The sequence below is a fragment of the Suricata suricatta genome, chromosome 15, assembly GCF_006229205.1.
Source record: "Suricata suricatta isolate VVHF042 chromosome 15, meerkat_22Aug2017_6uvM2_HiC, whole genome shotgun sequence".
Classification (NCBI taxonomy): domain Eukaryota; kingdom Metazoa; phylum Chordata; class Mammalia; order Carnivora; family Herpestidae; genus Suricata; species Suricata suricatta.
This window is the reverse complement of record NC_043714.1, coordinates 66,860,040-66,879,158: the sequence shown is the minus strand read 5'-3', so window position 1 is coordinate 66,879,158 and position 19,119 is coordinate 66,860,040. Positions and strand designations below refer to the sequence as shown.

Below are 19,119 nucleotides of genomic sequence, written 5' to 3'. Positions count from 1 at the left end.
CCAGAGGGTACTCTGAAGTGTCGATAGCCCTCCAGCAAAGTCCTGAATTGTGGCATGGGGGTAAGACTTTGTACCCCGGAAATCAACCAGTCACTAACTGTGAGTTGACATTGGAGAAGGGAGGTCACCTTGTGCAAAGCCTTCATTGAGAACAATTAGTAAATGCACTTCCAAAGACACTTTCTAATTCAACTTTCTTAAATTATATGTCCAGAAGCCTCACAGGTCTGCTCCTGTGTTTGTCTTAATTCTCACTTAGATTCATTCATATGTACTGCATCCAAGACTGGGTGAGGATTCCCTCTAAAATTGAAATTATAGCATTGTATGCCTTTATACTTTACATTCATCACTAGATTATCTATCTATCTATCTATCTATCTATCTATCTATCTATCTATCTATCTATCTATCATCCATCCACCCATCCATACTTTTCACTTAGAGTATTGTGAAACTCTCAGAATTATTTAACAGGATTAAGCTCACAGTGAGAACTTAATTGCTACATCCTTTATTAAATTTTCTCCTTCTTCTTCTCCTTCTTCCCCTTCCCACCCTTCCCCTTCCCCCCTCCTTCTTCTTCTCCAAAGTTCTCCCATACCAGAATTTCCTGCATTTGTGTTCCCAATAAACTATTATTTGAATATCACTCTAGGGATCTGTGTATGGGGAGTCTAAATTAAGACAGTTGTTATCAGAAGTGGTCCTAGGAATCAGATCCTTAGGATGGGATCCCATAATGTTCCACTTGCTGGCCATATGGCATCAGGGACCTGAGTGCTTATAGTAAGTGGGGTGATGATAATCCCTAGCATGCTAGAACATCATGGTAACTAATATTATCACTTGTGATAAATTAACATAAGCTAAAGGTGGAAGAGGATACATTGCCTTATATAATATCTCTAATAGTTGAGATATATGCGGGCAATGGTAATTATAAATAAATTGGAATTTGTTGTTCATTAATGATTGCCCCCAAAGCCCAAAAGAAAAATAATGTCAGACTAAGAGCAGACTTTTTCTGTATTAGGCTCTGAAGGCTGCCATGCAAAGCACCATAAACCAGGTGGCTGGAAACAAGAAAAATTCATTCTGTTGGAGTTTTGGAGGCCTGAAGTCTAAAATCAAAGATGTTGGCAGGCCACACTGCCTCCAGAGACTGAAGGGGGGAGAATTCTGCCTTGCCTCCTCCAGCTCTGTGTGTCCTGGTGCTCCTTTACTTCAGGGAACATCGCTCCAATCTCTGTCTCCATCTTCACATGACCTTCTATCCTGTGTCTCTCTGTGCCTTCCCTGTTCTTATAAGGGTACCTGTCACTAGATTTAGGGCTCACTAGGAATCCAGTGTAATCTCATTCCAAGATTCTTACCTTAATTATATCAGCAAAGACCTCTATTCCAAATAAACTTACATTCTGAGGTTTCGGATGGACATGTTTGTTTTTGGTGGGGAGCAACTATTTAACTTCTTATTGATACTAACTCAGAGCTTGGAAAATAAAATCCAACAGGCATGTATGGCAGACTTAAGTAGACTTTCACGTGCAACTCAAGGGCAGATTATACTGAAAATCAGGATCTGATTGTCAGAGTAGCAGAATTACAAAGAAGGCTGATTTTGGGGCCATAGTAAGTATTCTAACGCTCAAATCTGTGCTCTAATATGGAAGGGATAGACTCCTGTGACCTGGCATGAGGACATCAGGATGAATATGCTTGAGAACTTTGAATCCCCAGATTCTCCTGAACCCTCAGGAGGGCACAAATGTCTCTCTCATCAGTTGGAGATGAGCAGCCTCCCTTGCCCGCACATGATGCAAAGCCCATGCTTAAGGGACAAGACTCTGAAAGTGGTACTTGCCATCCTTGAGATCTACCTCCATTTTCCTCACTGCTCCTAGTGGACCAATAATTAGGGTGATGTCTTAGCATGCCTACCTGGAAGAATTACTGTTTCTGATTCGGGAAGAAAGGGATTATTATTTATCAATGGATCTTCAGGACCCAGTGACATATATCAGCAATAATCAGGGCAACATGTTTGGAAATGGACTTCGAGGCTTTTGGAACAAGACATGGGGGATATAAGCCTGGATAAGGGACATTTTCTCATCACTCAGATTTTGTTTCTGGTGAGGATACTTGAACTTAGGTGTAATACTCAAATAGGATGGCTGTTTGAAGCTTGCAGAAATGATTGTCTATAGTAAATGAGGTTGTAGCATTGCCTTGGTGGAGTATTGAGGAAGGGTCAGACACTAAGACAGGAAGGCATGTTATAAGGGATTTATGGCATAAGATCAGAGACTATCAACTGACTTTGTTACTCACATAATCTTCAGGTTGAAGGAATCTAAACCATGAATATTAGTCAGACTTCAAGGTATGACACTCTATTTATTACAAGATGAGAAAACGGCATGGGCAAAGGCAGAGAAATGAAAACATACAAATAAAAATAAATAAATAAGCAGTGAGAAAGATTTAGCCCATTTGGGTAACAGGATGTATAATTTGTGAATCTAAAAAAAATTATCTCTTTTAGGTTTAGGGAGGAAATTTAGGTTCATCAGGAGAAGTAGTCATGCCCATCCTCTCCCAGGTTGCCCCTGTGCTCCAACACTCCTCTCTGGCATTAAGTTATCCTCTTGTTGAGGAAGAATCTCCCAAGAGAAGCCTGACCTTTGTTTTTAATCCCCACCCCTGCTGACTGGCCCTGCCCTAGAGCACTAGATGGAGCTCTATGGAAGCAGTTCTAGGGGTTGTAGGGAAAGCTGGGGTAGAGGAGTTAATGAGGTTGTAGGATTGGAATTTCTCAACTGGAACTGAGCATTGCTCACTGGGACACAGACTACAGACGGGACCCACTGATGGATGGCCTATTTCTAGATCCTTGACACCTTCTGTTTATACATAGAAACACCTAGACAGCTGGAACCACAAGAGTCTTGCTTAGGGCGCGTCGTGGCAGAGAGAGCACTGGCTCTGAAGTTCACCCAAAAAGTTGAACCAGTTCTGCCATATAGAGCTGGTACTTGGGCAAGTTCTTCTTCCTCTCTAAGACTTTATTTCCTCATCCTTATCATGGTGAAGACCTCTTTCATTAGGTTCTAAAGCCTAAATGAGGTAGAGAATCTGAATCTGAATCTAAATCTAAATGTTTGGCATATAGGCAGTAATCAAAACATTGGCTCTGTTGCAAACAGGTATCTGGGCTGTGGGTGGGGGTGGGGCAGAGATGAATGCATATGGCAATTAACAATGCTAGGAATTGCGAGCATTCTCATGTGCCCCCCCTTTGCTTTTTAAAATCCACTAGAGAAGTGTTGCCATGAGAGAAGTATAAGTAAAGAGAATCAGATAGGATTGTATCCCATCAACTCAAGTTTAAAATCCTCCAAGCACGCTTTTTTTTTCCTCCATAAAATATCTCTTCTTAACCTGAAAACCATTCTGGAAGATACTAACAGTAACATTAATATTGCAGCTGACACTTCCATAGCTTTGAATGCTAGGCATTTCCTAAATATTTCATGTGCACAAATTCAACTATGCTTACAATTTTACCATTTAAGCTTTACAACTTCCCTATAAGTTTAGCTCTGTTTTCATTCTTGTTTTACATAGAAGGTTATAAGGTCATGTATAGGATAAATGATTTCCCAACTTCACACAGGAAATCATTGGCATAACTGAATTTTTAAACCAGTTTTGAGTCAGAGCCCATGTTCTTAATTCCCTTTCTATGACATAAGTCTACCAAATACTTGCCATTTGAATGCTGCCTAGAGACTCTCTTAATGTTTTAGGTCCTCTCTTTTAATTTTCTTTTAAAAAATATTTTAGTGAATTTTTATTTATTTTTTAGAGAGAGAAAGAGAGAGAGTGCAACCAGCAGGGGAGAGGCAGAGGGAAGAGGGAGTGAGAGAATCCCAAGCAGGCTCTGCTCAGAGCAGTTAATGCGGGGCTCAAACTCATGAACTATGAGATCATGACCTGAACCAAAATCAAGAGTCAGGCCCTCAAGCGAATGAGCCAGTCAGGTACTCCCTTTTCTAATTTCTGAAATAATGACATATTTGGTAACAATTTATCTTTCTAGGCTCTTGAGTTTCCCTGGGTCCTCCTTCTTCTTTGGATTCTCCTCTATTTCTCTAAAAAACATAACAGGAACAAATATAATGTTCATACCTGGAGCAGAGCGTGCTTTCTGTCTGTGTGTAAGATGGTGAGTTTTCCCCTGGTGCTCTGGCACTTTCTTGTGATAGGGTGGCCAGTGGGATAAGGATATGGTCTAAACTCTGGTCACACTAAAAATTGGCTAAAATTTTTACTTTGCCATGTGGGGTGCTTCGGAAGAACTTATTTTTACAGAATCCTTATTTTAAAAAAAACATTGTGGAGGTAATTAATGGCACTAGGTTGCACACTTTAAGATGATTTAAAGGGGAAACCTAGGAATTACAGTACCAGGTATTTACCCAAAAATACAAAAACACTAACTCAAAGGGATACATGCACCCCTCTGTTTATAGCAGTGTTATTTATAATAATCAAACTATGGAAGCCGCCCAAGTGTCCATCGATGGATGGCTGGATAAAGAAGATGTGGTATATATACACGATGAAATATTACTCAGTCATAAAAAGAATGAAATCTTGCTATTTCCAACAACATAATGGAGCTAGAGAGTAGAATGCTACGTGAAATAAGTCCATCAGATAAAGACAAATACCATATGATTTCACTCATATGTGGAATTTAAGAAACAAAAGAAATGAGTGAAGAAAAAAAAAAGAGAGACAAACCAAGAAACAGACTCTTAAGCATAGAGAACAAACCAATGGTTACCAGAGGGGAGGTGGGGGGTTGGGTAAAATAGGGGATGGAGATTAAAGATTGCATTTATCATGATGAAAAATAAAATTAAATAAAACCATTAAAAGTGGAAATTTTATTGTATATTTTACAATTAAAAATGACTATTAAAAATAAAATAAAAATATATAATTTAATAATCTGAGAAAAGTATATATGTAAATGAATATCTAAAAAAATATTTACACTTATTTATTTCTGAGACACAGAGAGAGACAGAGCACAAGTAGGGGAGAGGCAGAGAGAGAGGGAGACACAGAATCTGAAGCAGGCTTCAGGCTCTGAGCTGTCAGCACAGATCCCAATGTGGGGCTCGAATTCACAAACTGTGAGATCATGACCTGAGCCGAAGTCTGATGCTTAACCAACTGAGCCACCCAGGCACCCCTGTAAATAAACATGTTTTAATTTATATTATTATATACAAACATATATAAATTTATTAATGGGTGACCAACACTCAAAAGAAGGCTGCAAGTGGTAAATCAAGGATTCTAGTGAAAGAAATTTGAAATTTTCAGTTATTAAAAAAATGTAGGCTGAAATTCTTTAGCAAGTGAAGAGAAAGACAATAGTGTGGGGGGAGGGGTGTGCATGTGTTTCCAAGGAACAAGACAGAAGCCTGCTTGACCTTCAGGACTTCTTAATCTCTGTTGTGCTCTCTTGTCCTTTAGTCAACATGAGGAGTCATTGGAAAGCTGGGCTACCAGTTAGAAGCAGAGGAAGAGATGATGTCTGACATGGAAGAATTAAGTAGGAGGAGTTTGTTAGTTTCCACACCTCTATCTTTTCCTCAAAGGCCTCTTTCTAACTCATTCTATGCTTAGCCTGGATCAACCCTCAATGTTGTCTTCACTGCTGGCTTCCATGATGGCTGTGCTACAGCAAACCAGAGCAGTGGTTCACCTTCCTCCAAACCTGACTTATCTTCTTTCTACACCAAGTGCCACGGGGCTTCTATCCCTTTCACTCTGGCCTTTGGTTAACATTATCAGAGGGATGAGGAATAAGAGGAAGAGAGGAAAGAAGTGTAGGTAGGAAGAAAAGAGGAAGGAATGAAGGATGGAAGTGTAGAAGGAAGGAACGAAAGAAGGAAGGGAGAGAGGGAGGAAGGAAGGAAGTCCCTTCCACATACAATTATTTCTTTAATTCTCTCAAAAGTATATGAATAATAATCATTGTGCCCATGTTAAAGATACAAAACCAAAGCTAGCTTGCCTTTGACCATGGTCTCCCATTAAACAAGTGTTTATTGATAATACCCGAGGTGGAAGATACTGTGTGTAATCAGTGAAAGTGAGACACATTTTCTCACCTTATGGAGTTCACAAAATGCAAGTAGACTGCAGTGGACTAAATGTTTATGTCTCTTCAAAATTCACACGTGGAAATTCAAATCACCAGGGTGAAGTATTAGGATGTGGGGCCTTTGGGAGGTGATTAGGTTATGAGTATGACATCCTCATGAATCTGGTTGGTGCTATTATAAAACAGATCCCAGAGAATATTCTTTCCTTTTCCCACTATGCAAGGACACAAGATGGGTCATCTGCGATATGGGAGGGAGTCCTCACCAAAGCCAGGCCACGCTGGCACTCTGATCTTCCAGGAAGTAAGAAATCATTTCCAGTGTTTAAACCCCCATCTACAATTTGCTGCAGCAGCGTGAACCGACCAAGACACAGATATAAACAAGTGCAAACATACCATCACCAGCAAGCAATGAGTCAATTCTCAGATGAGAAATACTCTCAACTCCTATGCATATTCAGAGAGATAGGGCATTCATTAGAAGCTCGGTGGGTCACTTTTTAATTTTAATTTTGCAGTTGAGGTTCTGACTAGCACTGATTATGAATATTGCATTTCGACCTTGTTTTTTTTTTAAGTTTGTATTTTACTTTCATTTGTTTTGAATCGAACAATGTCTTTTAAGCAAGGTTAAGTCACTTGCCTCCCATCAATTTTAAAACACTTCTCAAACCACAGTGAGAAAAAGTTGCAAACCTTAAATTGCACAGGGAGCGAATCATAGAAAGATAGTTAATGTGGAGGCTGTGTCAGGTCACTGGAGAGCAATAGAGTAGGGCTTCCTCAGTCAACCAAAGGTGGTATCTGTCTTCATCGCAGGTTAGTTCTTGTTTTGTCAGCACATGGTCCATGCCATTCCAGAAAATCTACAGTCCAGAGCAGGATATATCATGCTCACTTCTCCATAATTTGTGAGGCCCCTCAAGTCAGGAGGAATAGGGTGTGTGTGTGGCAGGATGATCTCTGCCAACAAAAATTTAAAGCTGAGTCAAGGAGAGAAATAACAATATGTTATGTTTGCATGGTACTGTATATAGAGCACTGTTATCCTCCCTCAGCAAGACTGAATGGTGCCTGAGGGGCTACGTAGGGCAGGAGGGCTGGGGCAGGGATGTTGCGACCTTGCCAGGGTCCTGTGTTTCAGAATAGGACAGATGCCTCTGAGTGGATAGAGCAGCGGTGTGTGCGCACTGGAATTCCAGGAGACCCATCAGTACTCAGGAGTCAGATGACTACCTCAGAGAAGACTTGGAGAACCTCTCAGGAAGAGAGTACTACCTACAATGTTGATAAAAGGGATTCACTCATCATTTACTATAGGATAAGAGGTATGCCACTACCTATTTAATTCTGAGAAGAACTTGATAAGTATTATTATTTTTCCCATTTGCTGAAGAGAAAACTGAGGCATAGTAGGTTAAGTAATTAGCTCAAGATCACATTTCCATGGCTGGAATTTGAACCCAAGCCCTAATTCCAAAGCTCATGGTCTTAAGCGCTATGTTATACTGATAACATCTTGGATCCCAGAGATTGTAAACCACACAAAAGTCAAAAGAATCAGGTACTCCATATGTGATGTGGATGCAGAGATGAAGATGTAGACCCCACTCATAAGAAATGTATGTTTCACAGGGAGAGTTATGTGACATGGCTGAGTGGCCATGGGGCCAGCAAGGCACCCCAGAAGGAGAAGGGAGAATTGTTTTGCTAAGGAACTTGCAAGTACTGTAATGGTAGGGGCTGCCTCACCCTTAAGCTTTGTGGGATTTCTCCAATGAGGAATTGCTCTGCCTAGATCAGAGATGGTCACATGGTAAGTTTCCAGCAGAATTTATCTCATCTTCCATGTCATCCTTCTTGAACACTTGTTATTGACACAGAGGGCATTTTCTTATGGCAAAAGAAAAGGCGATGCTCAACAAATGGGATAATGAAGGTATGGTAGAGTACTCTCAGAGGGAAGGGTAAGGAAGTATTAATTATGCATTTGGTGTAGTAGGCGATTCTTCCCAAAGGAGGCAAAAGTTAAGTGGGATGTAAAAGAATGAGGCGCAATCTGTCGAGAGTAGAAAGTGGTATTCCAAGACATTGATCAGTATTCACAGTGGTTCCCTAACTGGAGAGCTTGTAATAAAATGAAATCTTAGTTCCTGACCTTGGGATTCTGACTCAAGTGATCTGAAGTTTGTCTGGGAGCTTTTGTTTTTAACAAGTCATCCAGAACTCTGCAGCAACTAGGCAAAGTGTTTTAAAGTGATGCATTTCATATACATACCTGTCCATGAACGGACAGGCCATGGTAAAGAGCGGATGAGCATTTCAGTCAAGTTGTCAAGAGGGTTGAAGAAGAGTAGGTGATGATGGCAAAAAATGCAGGTGGGGACTACATTGTAGAGGCCCTGGTTACTTCATAGGCACCGCAGGGCTGAAAGAGTTCCAGAGGAGCACCCTAATCAGGGGGTATTTTCAACAAGACAATTCTGGGGGGGGGGAGGGTTAGGGGAATAATTAGACTTGGAACACCTGAAGGCACATTAGAAATTCCTATGATAGGTAGCCTTATATGAGGAGAGCCTTGCTGAGGAGAAGTTGAGCAGGGAGAAGAGGTCCACATTTGGAAGATACTTCTTTTTTTTATCTTTTTTTTTTCTTAGAGAGAGAGAGAGAGACAGAGCACAAGCAGTGGAGGGGTGGAGACAGAGGGAGACACAGAATCTGAAGCAGGCTCCAGGCTACAAGCTGTCAGCACAGAACCCAATATGGGGCTCGAACTCATGAACTGTGAGATGATGACCTGGTCTGAAGTTGGATGCTTAACCAATTGAGACACCCAGGCACCCCTGGAAGATACCTCTACGATGGAAGGGATAAACTCATCATCAGTCATTTTGACATATATTTTTGACAGTATATGACATTTATTTATTTGGGTTATTACTTCAAATCTGTTATGAAAGATTTCTTTCTTGGAATAAAAGCTTTTCTTCCATCCCACTTCCTACCCTAAAATTCAAGAAAATCAGGAAACACAGAAGTTGTTTCCTTTGAGTTTAAATTTGTTCATCCAAAGACAGGTTACACAATTTTTCAGGCACTGGCAGTCTTGGGTGCAGACATGAGTTCACTGCAACACTCTCAAGGAGAATCAGATAAATCCTGGGAAGCAAAATGTTCTGCGTGTTTAAGACAGAGAAAGGGCAAGTGGAGATGTTAGTAGAATTTGTGCCAAATTTCTGCCACTTGTTCCCAAACATTTTCTTTTCTCTCATATATCTTCCACTCATTCATCTGGTGACATTTTGCTTATTGAAGTTAATATTTCATTTGCTCTGCATTCAAAACATTGTGGGGGGGGCATTGAGGCTAAATAATAATAAATACCACTCATGTAGGGTGGTGTGGAAATAATGAAAGGAGTAGGGAGATTCATTCAATATGTCTCAAGTGAAAATATAATTTTATAGATACCTATAAAAATATCCATATACTTTAACCAGTAATCCCACTACTGGGAATTTCTCCCAAGGACATAATTCTAAAGGAGAAAAAAAAAGGTAATGTGAAAGCAAAAGTTTGGAAGCATCAATATCTACTTATGAAAAATCAAGACAAAAAAAGAAGATAAATATTCCAAGAACAATAATATCGTTAATGAAGTTATGTTAGATAATTGATGACATATGACTTTTTTTTTTTTTACCAGAGTTATAACTGGTCAGAGAAGGGTGATTTTGTTCTTTAGATGTTTCATAGCAGGAGTCAATAAATGCCATCCACAGGCCAAATCTAGCCCATGCCTATTTTTGCAAATAAAAGATTTATTGGAACGTAGCCACACATGCCCATTTCTGTACATATTTCAAGCTACTGCAGTAGAAGGGAGTAGCTTGTACAAAGACTATACAGTCTGAGAAACCTCAGATATTCATTTTCTGGCCCTTTTTAGAAGAAGTGTGCTTGGCTCTGATTTGAATACCGGCTCTGCCACTTCCTAGCTCATGATCCTGGGGATGGTATTTTATGGTCGGAGCCTTGGTTGTCTCATCTATGAAATGAAAATCATACTTCCCTTAGAGCGTTGCAAAGGGGACTGAAGATCTTGTTTGTAGCACACATTGTTTGGTGTTGGACATGGTCAGGAGTTCAATCCAGGGGTCAGACACACTGGATTGAAACCTCAGCTCAGCCACTTACTAACTTCATGACCTCGAGGAGCTTCAATCTACTAAGCTTCAATCTACTCATAATATGATATGATGATGATGATATTCTATCAAGTTTGCAGTTCATTGAGAAAACATTTGCAAAATGTTAACACGGTGCGTCGTACCTACGGCAATACCCTGCAGGAGGTAGCTGATATTCTGCCCCGGATCCCATCCCATATTTATCCCTTCATACAAGTCTGACAGTGACACTTGACTTACATTACTGTGTCCCAATGACCTTCTCAGGGCAGTCTGAACCCCTTAGCCCAACAAGGCTCCTCATGCTGGTTCCTGTGGCCTCTATAGATTTATGTCCCCACATCTCCCTCCTCCCTCCATTCTCCTCCATGTACAGCATGTAGCACAGGACCTCAGAAATCACAGCCCTGCAATAACTATTTTGATTTTTTGAAAGTTAATGAATATTCAGTATGTTGTGAATTTTGAAACATGTGAATATATTACTTAAAAACAAACACACACAGAAAGACCTAACACTTAAGGTGTTTGCTATGTGCTGTTCCAAGAGCTCTACGATGCTCCTTTGGCCCTTACAACCACCCTGTATGGGAAAGTCTACTTATTAGCCTCATTTTGCCTGTATGGGAAAGTCTACTTATTAGCCTCATTTTGCAGTTGAGGAAACTGAGGTACAAAGAAATTGAATAATTTCACCAGAGTCACACAGGTGGCAAATAAGACAGAATTTAAAATCAAGCAACTGGGTGCAAAAATCTACACCACTGAACACGTTGCTAGATTTCCTCTTACGATGTAAACAGAACTAAAATGAGAGTTGACAGATTCATTTAAAAGGCTGATAACTCCAGGTGTGGGTGAACCAAAACCCTCTTGCATTTACGATGGGAGTATTCATTGGTCCAATTCTTTCCCCACACATATCAGCATCTCTTAATGTTCAGTCTGAGCTTACCCGATGACTCAGCAATTCCCTCCCTAGGTATTTCCCTGAGAAATAGGAATGCAGAGGTCAACCAAAGACATGAATGAAAATGTTTATAGGAGCTTTCCTTGTAATAGTCTTAAAATGGAAATAATCCAAACAGATAGGTGAAAGGGTAAATAAACTACAGTGTACTTGTATACTATATTCTTACTACACTTCAATATAAATGAATAAATGACTGCAATGTACAATAATAACATGGATACTTTCTTCAACATAATACTGAGCAAGATAGGCCAGGTGCACCAAATGCATTCTGTATGACTCTACTTCTATAGATTTTAGGAACAGGCAAAATAAACTATGTTAATAGAAACCAAATGGTAATCCATGTGTGTGCAAAGTGGGGGAGAGGGAACATGTTTGACTATGTGGGGGGAGAACCCTTAGGTCATGGAGATATTTTGCTTGAGCTGAGAAGTGATTACACATGTGTAGACATACATAAAACCATCAAGGTAGGTTCTTCAAATTTATACCCATTAATGTATATATCTTATATCTAAAAAAAAAGCTAATGACTAAGTCTTAGTAAACTGTAGACCTTTGAAATTTAATTGAACAAGAAGGTACTGTTCTCTTTCTCTCTGTTTCTTGAAACAACCCCCTTTCCTAACCCTCCTAGCGGATTCCAGGTCGTGCTATATTTAGAGCAACAGAGGAGTACAATTGGCCTTGGATTCTCAAATAGAATACCAAAAAACAGAAGCAGGTTCTTTCTGTCTGATAAAATAAGTGAGTAGATTTCCCCCATTGCTGTAGCCAGCAACCAATCAGGCAATTGTTGTTGGCTCAAGGGCAACGGGATTGTGAAAAGCATCCAAGGATGGAGTCAGTGTTTTGCGATCTGCCTCAAGCTGTGGGCTCATGCACTAAATCAATAAAAATCATCAACAGATTTTTGGACTTACTTGAAGAAAGTAGCATTGCTGTGAACCTCCTAGACAGATACAAAGCACCGCTTGACTCTGAGGGTTAAGAACATCTTGCAAATAACAATTCCCATTGTTCAGAGTGATTCTGGCTGATGAGCAAATGATTTCACAGCTTGACAGAACGAATGTAGCTGTGTATGACTTTGCACTTGGGAGAACCTCATGAGGAAAATTTGGATCATACTGCATCGAAGAGCTAATGATTTTGGAGGTTCACTGGTTTGCTTTAGTTGACTAGTAGGGAAAAGCCTGAAACATTATCTGGTGATTTAAACATTATTCACCTCTCTGGTTGTCTTTGAATGTAAGACATCTTAAAAGAAATTTCAAAATTTTATTTTGGCAAAGCCATTCCTATAAGGCCCGGTAGCAGATTCAGCAAATACTTATTGAGAATTTACTCTGCTCTTTGAAATGGGTATGAAAACTACATTTGGTAGATGAGAAACTGAGTTGGCCGAAGTTCCCATAATTCCCTATCCTGGCAAAGCCAGAATTTGAATCAAGATTTTCTGACCTTGGGAAAAGCTGTCTTAAGCCTCTGCTTAATTACAGTTGCTTCTATAAAGTAAAATAAGCACATCTTAACATCAAGTCATATTTCTACTGTAAACTAGGTATATGACCTTGGACTAATTACTTCACTGCTTTAACTTTAGTCTTTTGATCTGAAGAATAAATAGGTTTGCCCTATTGTCTCTCCAAAATGTTGTGGTTTGTACCTACCATATTTAGCTCTAAAAATGTGTCCCTTTTTATTTCCTGTCATTGCACAAAAGGAACCACATTAAAACCAAAGACAGTTTTATTTGAACTAGAAATCTGTTGGGAAATTGTAATTCAAACCACTCAATCTATTCTTTTCTATAATAAGATTATTTAAAATTACCCACTCTCACAGAGAGGGACCAGTGATGAAAGACCTGAGTTGTATAACCAAGGCCAGATTTTAAAAATTCAGCATAATTGACATAAATAATGTGCCAAAAGACTTTAGAATGGTTAGGACAGAAAAAATGTAAATATTTTAAAGAATTGAGTAAGTGAGTATTCTAATGGAACAAGTAATGATTTTCTTTATATAATGTGGAAGTAAACAGAGAATTTTGAGGTTGTTTTGGCTCATAGTTTCATAAAACAACTCTCAGAAGGATCTCACGTATCCGTGCTTTGCTCTAGCCACTCAGCCATATTATTTACACCTATTAACCTCCTAAGGATACAAGTATCTAATGCTAATAACATTTCAACCCTTGCTGGAATTAATTACTGGATTTTCTCTAGAACTGAAGTAACAATATATCATAACACACAAAGATTATACCACTGGCACTTAGGGCAAAAATCCTATATTCACCTCTTTTGCACCTTCAAGTAGAGGGACTAGGAGAGGAAACAAAAAAGCTCTAACTGACCCATTTGAGACACAGAAACATCAGCCAGAACTAAAGGGGTGGATCACTTCATTTTACCCTGAAAGTAGCCTCTGAGGTAGGGATTCCATCAAGATAGAAGATACAAAATCACATCAACAGACTTTCAACATCCTCTGATTGCTATTATCTCTCAACCCTACTACCTTGAAAAGCTCCCTTCTAGTTATATGGTGATGTGTTCTTCATGTCTTATGTAATTTACTCCCCACAACATACTTATGAGTTTGGTCTTCTTATCCTCATTTTACAAATTAGAAAATTAATGCTCAGATGGTTTAAGTATGTTATCCAAATATATCAGATGACAGAATAGGAACTGTCATACAGTTGTGTCTGGCCCCAAAGCCATATAAAACCTTTCCCCTAACGTCAAGTGCCTCTGGAAGCTTCCAATTAAAATGCACCTCCAAGGGGGAAAATGAATTCACTATGGATAAAGAGAATTTTCTAGAAATCTCTTAGGAATGGAAAGAATTAATTATAAACCAAATTCCCCTAAAATCTAAGCACTTTAGAAATGAGTCTCTTGGAAGTTATTTTTATTCTCCACAGTGCCATTTTGTACCAGAAGAAACAATCCATTCAAAATGTCTCACCTCACTAAACTACTAGTAAGATTTCCAGAAAACAAACAAAACAAAACACCTCCTTTTCCAGGATGAATTCAATTTTCAGGCAATTTATGGAAAATAAATAGAGGAAGAATTCTAAAACTTATTATCAGAATTAAAAATAACAGTTCATTTCTTGAATTCCAGCCAAGCCAGAAAGAAGCAAAGTAGAAATGAATTGTGTAATGACTTGTTCATGAAACGTGTACTGCTTAGGAAAATTTGAGATGATAGGAGAAATCATATAAATGTTAATTGCTAACAATTATTGGTCAAAGATATGCAAGACCCAAGATGCCCACTGGAGGCCAATAGTAAGGGAAAGCTCTTTGGCTGGCCATTGCAGTGACCTCCACTTCTCTGTGAAGTTAAGCTGCTATGTAGAGTTGTTGGATTGTTGCTTCCAGGAAGGAGGCATATGCTTCTTCAACCACATTTTGCTTCTCAGTATATGAGAATCAAGTTAATACAGACTAGAACTTTTTGTACACTCAATTGGTAGAATATTTTCTTGTCAGAGAAGTTGATAGTTGGGTGTAATAAAAATTGTACAGTTCTATGAGTCCAAACTTTGGAAAATTACTTACCTTCTCTTAGCCTGAGTTTCCCAGTCAATGAAAGCTAGATGAGGATCATCTACTTTGCTGTAATGTAGGGAGAAGTAAATGAAATGATGCATGTACCATATTAAGTGCTCTATCTTCTTTATTTCTTCCCTTTTTCATGATGAACTTGTGTTCAGGATTTGCTAAAAATAATAACAGAGAACTTGTGAATGAACTTATATATAAAGTAGCTAGGAAAAAATGGGAAGTGAATTGGGTTAATCATTCAGAGGTATGTTTTAAAATAACTTCCTCTGGAATATTAAGGAAGTATTAATATTTCAATATGTATTATTTTTACAAGGTTGGTACTGATAAAATTTTATTGGGAAAGACAAAATATGTATAAAGTACCTACAGCAGAGCCAGAGATATAGATGTCCATTATATAACAAGTCATCTTATTTTTGTACATAGGTTCAATTTTGTCTATATCAGTAGCTTCTGGGTTTTGAAGTCCCCAAGACCTTTGTTCCTGGCTGTTTATGATTGGATCCAAATCACTCCCAGCTTCCTGTTTTGGGACATTTTGGTTTCCCATCTTGATTACTGTTTCTTCTGTGTACCTCTTTGATCCATGAATAAAGTTTGTATTTATTTATTTAATATTTAACTCAATCATCCCTTCTGAAAATGATTCCTGGCTTCTACCATCACCTCCCAACTCACAACTGTGCTTCTCTGTAATTTCATGGGACCATCCCTGACCTGGACAGCACCAAGCTAGCCACTAGCTTCATGTAGAATGTGCATTTGACTTCAGACGTTTTTTCAAAGAGAGCCGGATATTACTCTACAAATAAAAGAGAAGAGAGGGGTGATTATTTGCTGAACACTCTACCATCAGTGTGACAGCGATGTGGTAGATTATAATTTCTCCCAATCTTTTGATCCTCCCTGTGATGAAATAATGCATCCAAGCTTCCTGCCACATTACTTTGTAGCACTTGCCACCAAAGTTGGTAGAATATATTTTCCCATTCCATGGATGTTGGGCTTGGCCAAAAAGCCTGCTTTGGCCAGTGAAGTATTAGCACTTAGGACATGGACTAAGTGGACTAAGGAAGATGCTTCAAATGATTTCCTGTGACTAGACTCAGCCTCTTGCACTTCTGCCTCCACTCCATGAGTGTCTGGGAAGTTGCTGGCTCAGATGGAATGAAGACGCAATATGGACTACAGATTATTTTAAAGTCAAGGCTTAAAGAAGTGAACAGAATGGTCTAAGACCACAAGAATGATCTTTTGTACCATTGCTGGAAGGGACTATATGCCGTATCTGTCTTCAAACATTTCCTGCCCTGTCCAACCCCTTCATCTCACCTTCCAATCTGAGTTGGACCCATTCAATTCTCAGTATAGCCTGATCAGAGAAGTCAGTATATAAAGTAGACCTACTCATATTTAAATAAAAATTATTTATTGTTGACTATATCGATTAGTGATTGTATATAGCAAATTCAGGTGATAGCAGTGAGTAAAATAAGATACAGTCTCTGTTCTCAAGAAGTGCACATTCTTCTCAGGAAGAATTGTAGTTAGAAACTACAAGCCAGTACTTAGATATGATCAAAGATGATAGTCAATCTACCCAAGAGAGTAGGCAGAAAAATGAATCAAAGGAGGCTCAGTGAATGTCTACAAAAGTGAATTCTGAGCTGAGTTTTCCAGGTATGAAGAGCTGTATCAGATGGACATGAAGAGCCCTTCCATAGAGAACAGCATCTTCAAAGGACAGATTTGTTAAAAATAAATATATCACATGGGCAAACGTGAGATATTCAAGGTCCTAGAAACATATGTCTGTACTAGAGCATCTATAAAGGGATCTAGAAGGTAGGCAGGATCCTCAGCATGGTAGCTCTGAATTGGTTGAGGAAAGACTAGTTAGTTGTTGATTCTTTTGTGTCACTTCCTACCCTGCCAACCACTGTTTCCACTCCCATCCATTGTAATCCACTAATCAGGGGGAGAGGGTATTGCATCAAAATCGGACAGGAAAGGTTTGATTCAGTCATGTGAACTTGTCCCAATATGGCCCTAGAATTATGGGTATCTTGACACTATTTCCAAGTTTTACCCTCTATTTCAGCTTGGCTGCCTATTATTGGATTCTTAAGAATTCAAGTTTGGAAGTAGAATAAGCTGTGCCATTTTCATTAGCCCAGACTCAGCTGTGTTGAAATGAATGCTATCTTTGATTTCTACCTGGATCCTTAGGTCAGTTTCTCAATCCAGTAAGAAGCAGTAAGAGTGGAGGAATGATTGGCAAGATTTCTTCTATACCTGCCTCACTCCTGTAATGCCAAGAGATTTGAATTATGACTGTGGGCAACACAGAGATTTGGAAGAATTTTATAAAGGTGCCTGGTCTGGTGAGATTTGCCAACTTTACACAGGTTATTAGAGAGTTCATGAGGAAGCATTATTTTAGTTTGTACTTTGAATGATCAGGACATTCGCAGGTGGAGATGGAGAGGCATTCTAGATAAAAAGGACCAATAAAAAAAGGTGGAGATGGATGCCTGGGTGACTCAGTTGGTTGGGTGTCTGACTTCAGCTCAGGTTATGATCTAGCAATTTGTGAGTTCAGACCTGCATTGGGCTCTGTGCTGACACCTTGGAGCCTGGAGCCTGCTTTGGATGCTGTGTCTCCCTCTCTGCCCCTCCCCCACTGGTGCGCGTGTGCGTGCTGTCTCTGTCTCTGTCTTTGTCTCATGAATAAATAAACATTAAAAGAAAAGAAAGGCGGAAATGATTGTGTTTTCAAGCAATGTGGTGGGAATTATTGTAGCATTGCTGGAGAATGCATATTCAAAGGGAAGGACTGGGAAATAAAGCTTTGAATAGTAGATGTGCCTGGGACAGGTTAAGAAAGCATGGAAAATTAAGGGTTTGCTGTGTTTGGGGTGAGTTAAGAGAAATCACTGAAGGATCTTATAGAAATAGTAACTTATAAGATTTGTCAGCATCAAACAGACCCATCAAATAAAAAATTATGCTGTGACATGTGTTTGAGTATTTGTGTAAGTTTTTCCGTCATTTGCATTGTGAATATTAAGAGGAGCTAAGTAAGGTTGATATTCACTGAAGTTTGAACTTAGGCCAAGTAAAAATATATTGGTTAATATACCTGTGTGTGTATTTGTGTAAATATGCATGTAAAATTAGCAAGATGTTTATACACTTTCAATATTTTAACAAGAATGTCCATGCTTAAACATTTTTTAAAAAGTTATTTTCAGTCTCATTTGTTCTTTAAAGGAGGGACAAACCCTACCAGACTTTGGGATTCTCCAAATGTCTTGAGCTATTTTTTCAAATGCTTTGGGTTTGGCATGTCTCAAAGCCAATGTTTGCCAAGTCCTTTTTCCCTTAATTTTTAAACCCACATGTATTCCAAGGGAAACTTAATGCACATGTTTTTTATTCGTTTACAGTTAACTCATCAAAAAAGTTTTAAGGACATTTGAAGTTTAACAAACCTTCAGAGTCTCTATTATTAAAACCCGGGAAATTGTAATTAAATCCTGGAAACTCGAGGTTGGCATTTATTCAGAAATTAGGATTCCCAGTCACATGCTTGCACCTAACCAAATGCCTGTGCTTTTAATGAAGAATTGGAATCATAGTTTCATGTTTAGTACTTGGTGTGGAAGGTCGAGGTTCCCAGTACTAAATCTGTTTCCAAATAGTAGCAGCAGATTTTCTTTGGACCTTACAAAACTTCTTGGTTTTCTTCATTACAAATGAAATGCCTTTCTGAGATGGTTGAAGAACAGTTTTAACTAGTAAGTGGTGCATGTACCTATCATGTTTGCCTCATTGCCATTTGTAGCTACTTTAGTTGATGAGAGAGACATGGGCTGGGAATTACCCTCCAGTGGTTACCATGTTAATTTCCTGGCATCAAAAACTCTGATCTTATTCAGGTAGAAATTCAGCCAATGCCATATGACTGGACGTTTGATACCTGGCTGGTTCTCCACATGAAGATTGTTCTCTCCATTCGTCCTGTCAGTATGTTCTCTCCATTCTTCCTGTCAGTATTGAAGAAAATGGATATTAAATTTTTTAAAAATTTTTGATTAAAGGAGATGGTGGATTTGGAGGTCTGGATTTTATTTTTGATTTAAGAAAAAAAGTCAAGTTTCTTAT

The 19,119-nt window shown here is 38.9% G+C and overlaps 1 long non-coding RNA gene across 2 annotated transcripts in view; it reads right to left on the bottom strand.

Annotated features, from left to right (window-relative positions):
- LOC115278662 overlaps positions 1–19,119 on the bottom strand; it is a 58,746-nt gene that overhangs the window by 11,650 nt on the left and 27,977 nt on the right. Inside the window, exon 3 of one of the 2 annotated variants that reach the window (XR_003903017.1) lies at positions 14,944–15,104. This is a non-coding gene — a long non-coding RNA (uncharacterized LOC115278662). Of the gene's footprint in view, positions 1–14,943; positions 15,105–18,934; positions 19,002–19,119 lie in introns of those variants that run through there. The other variant, XR_003903018.1, reaches the window with a different exon arrangement.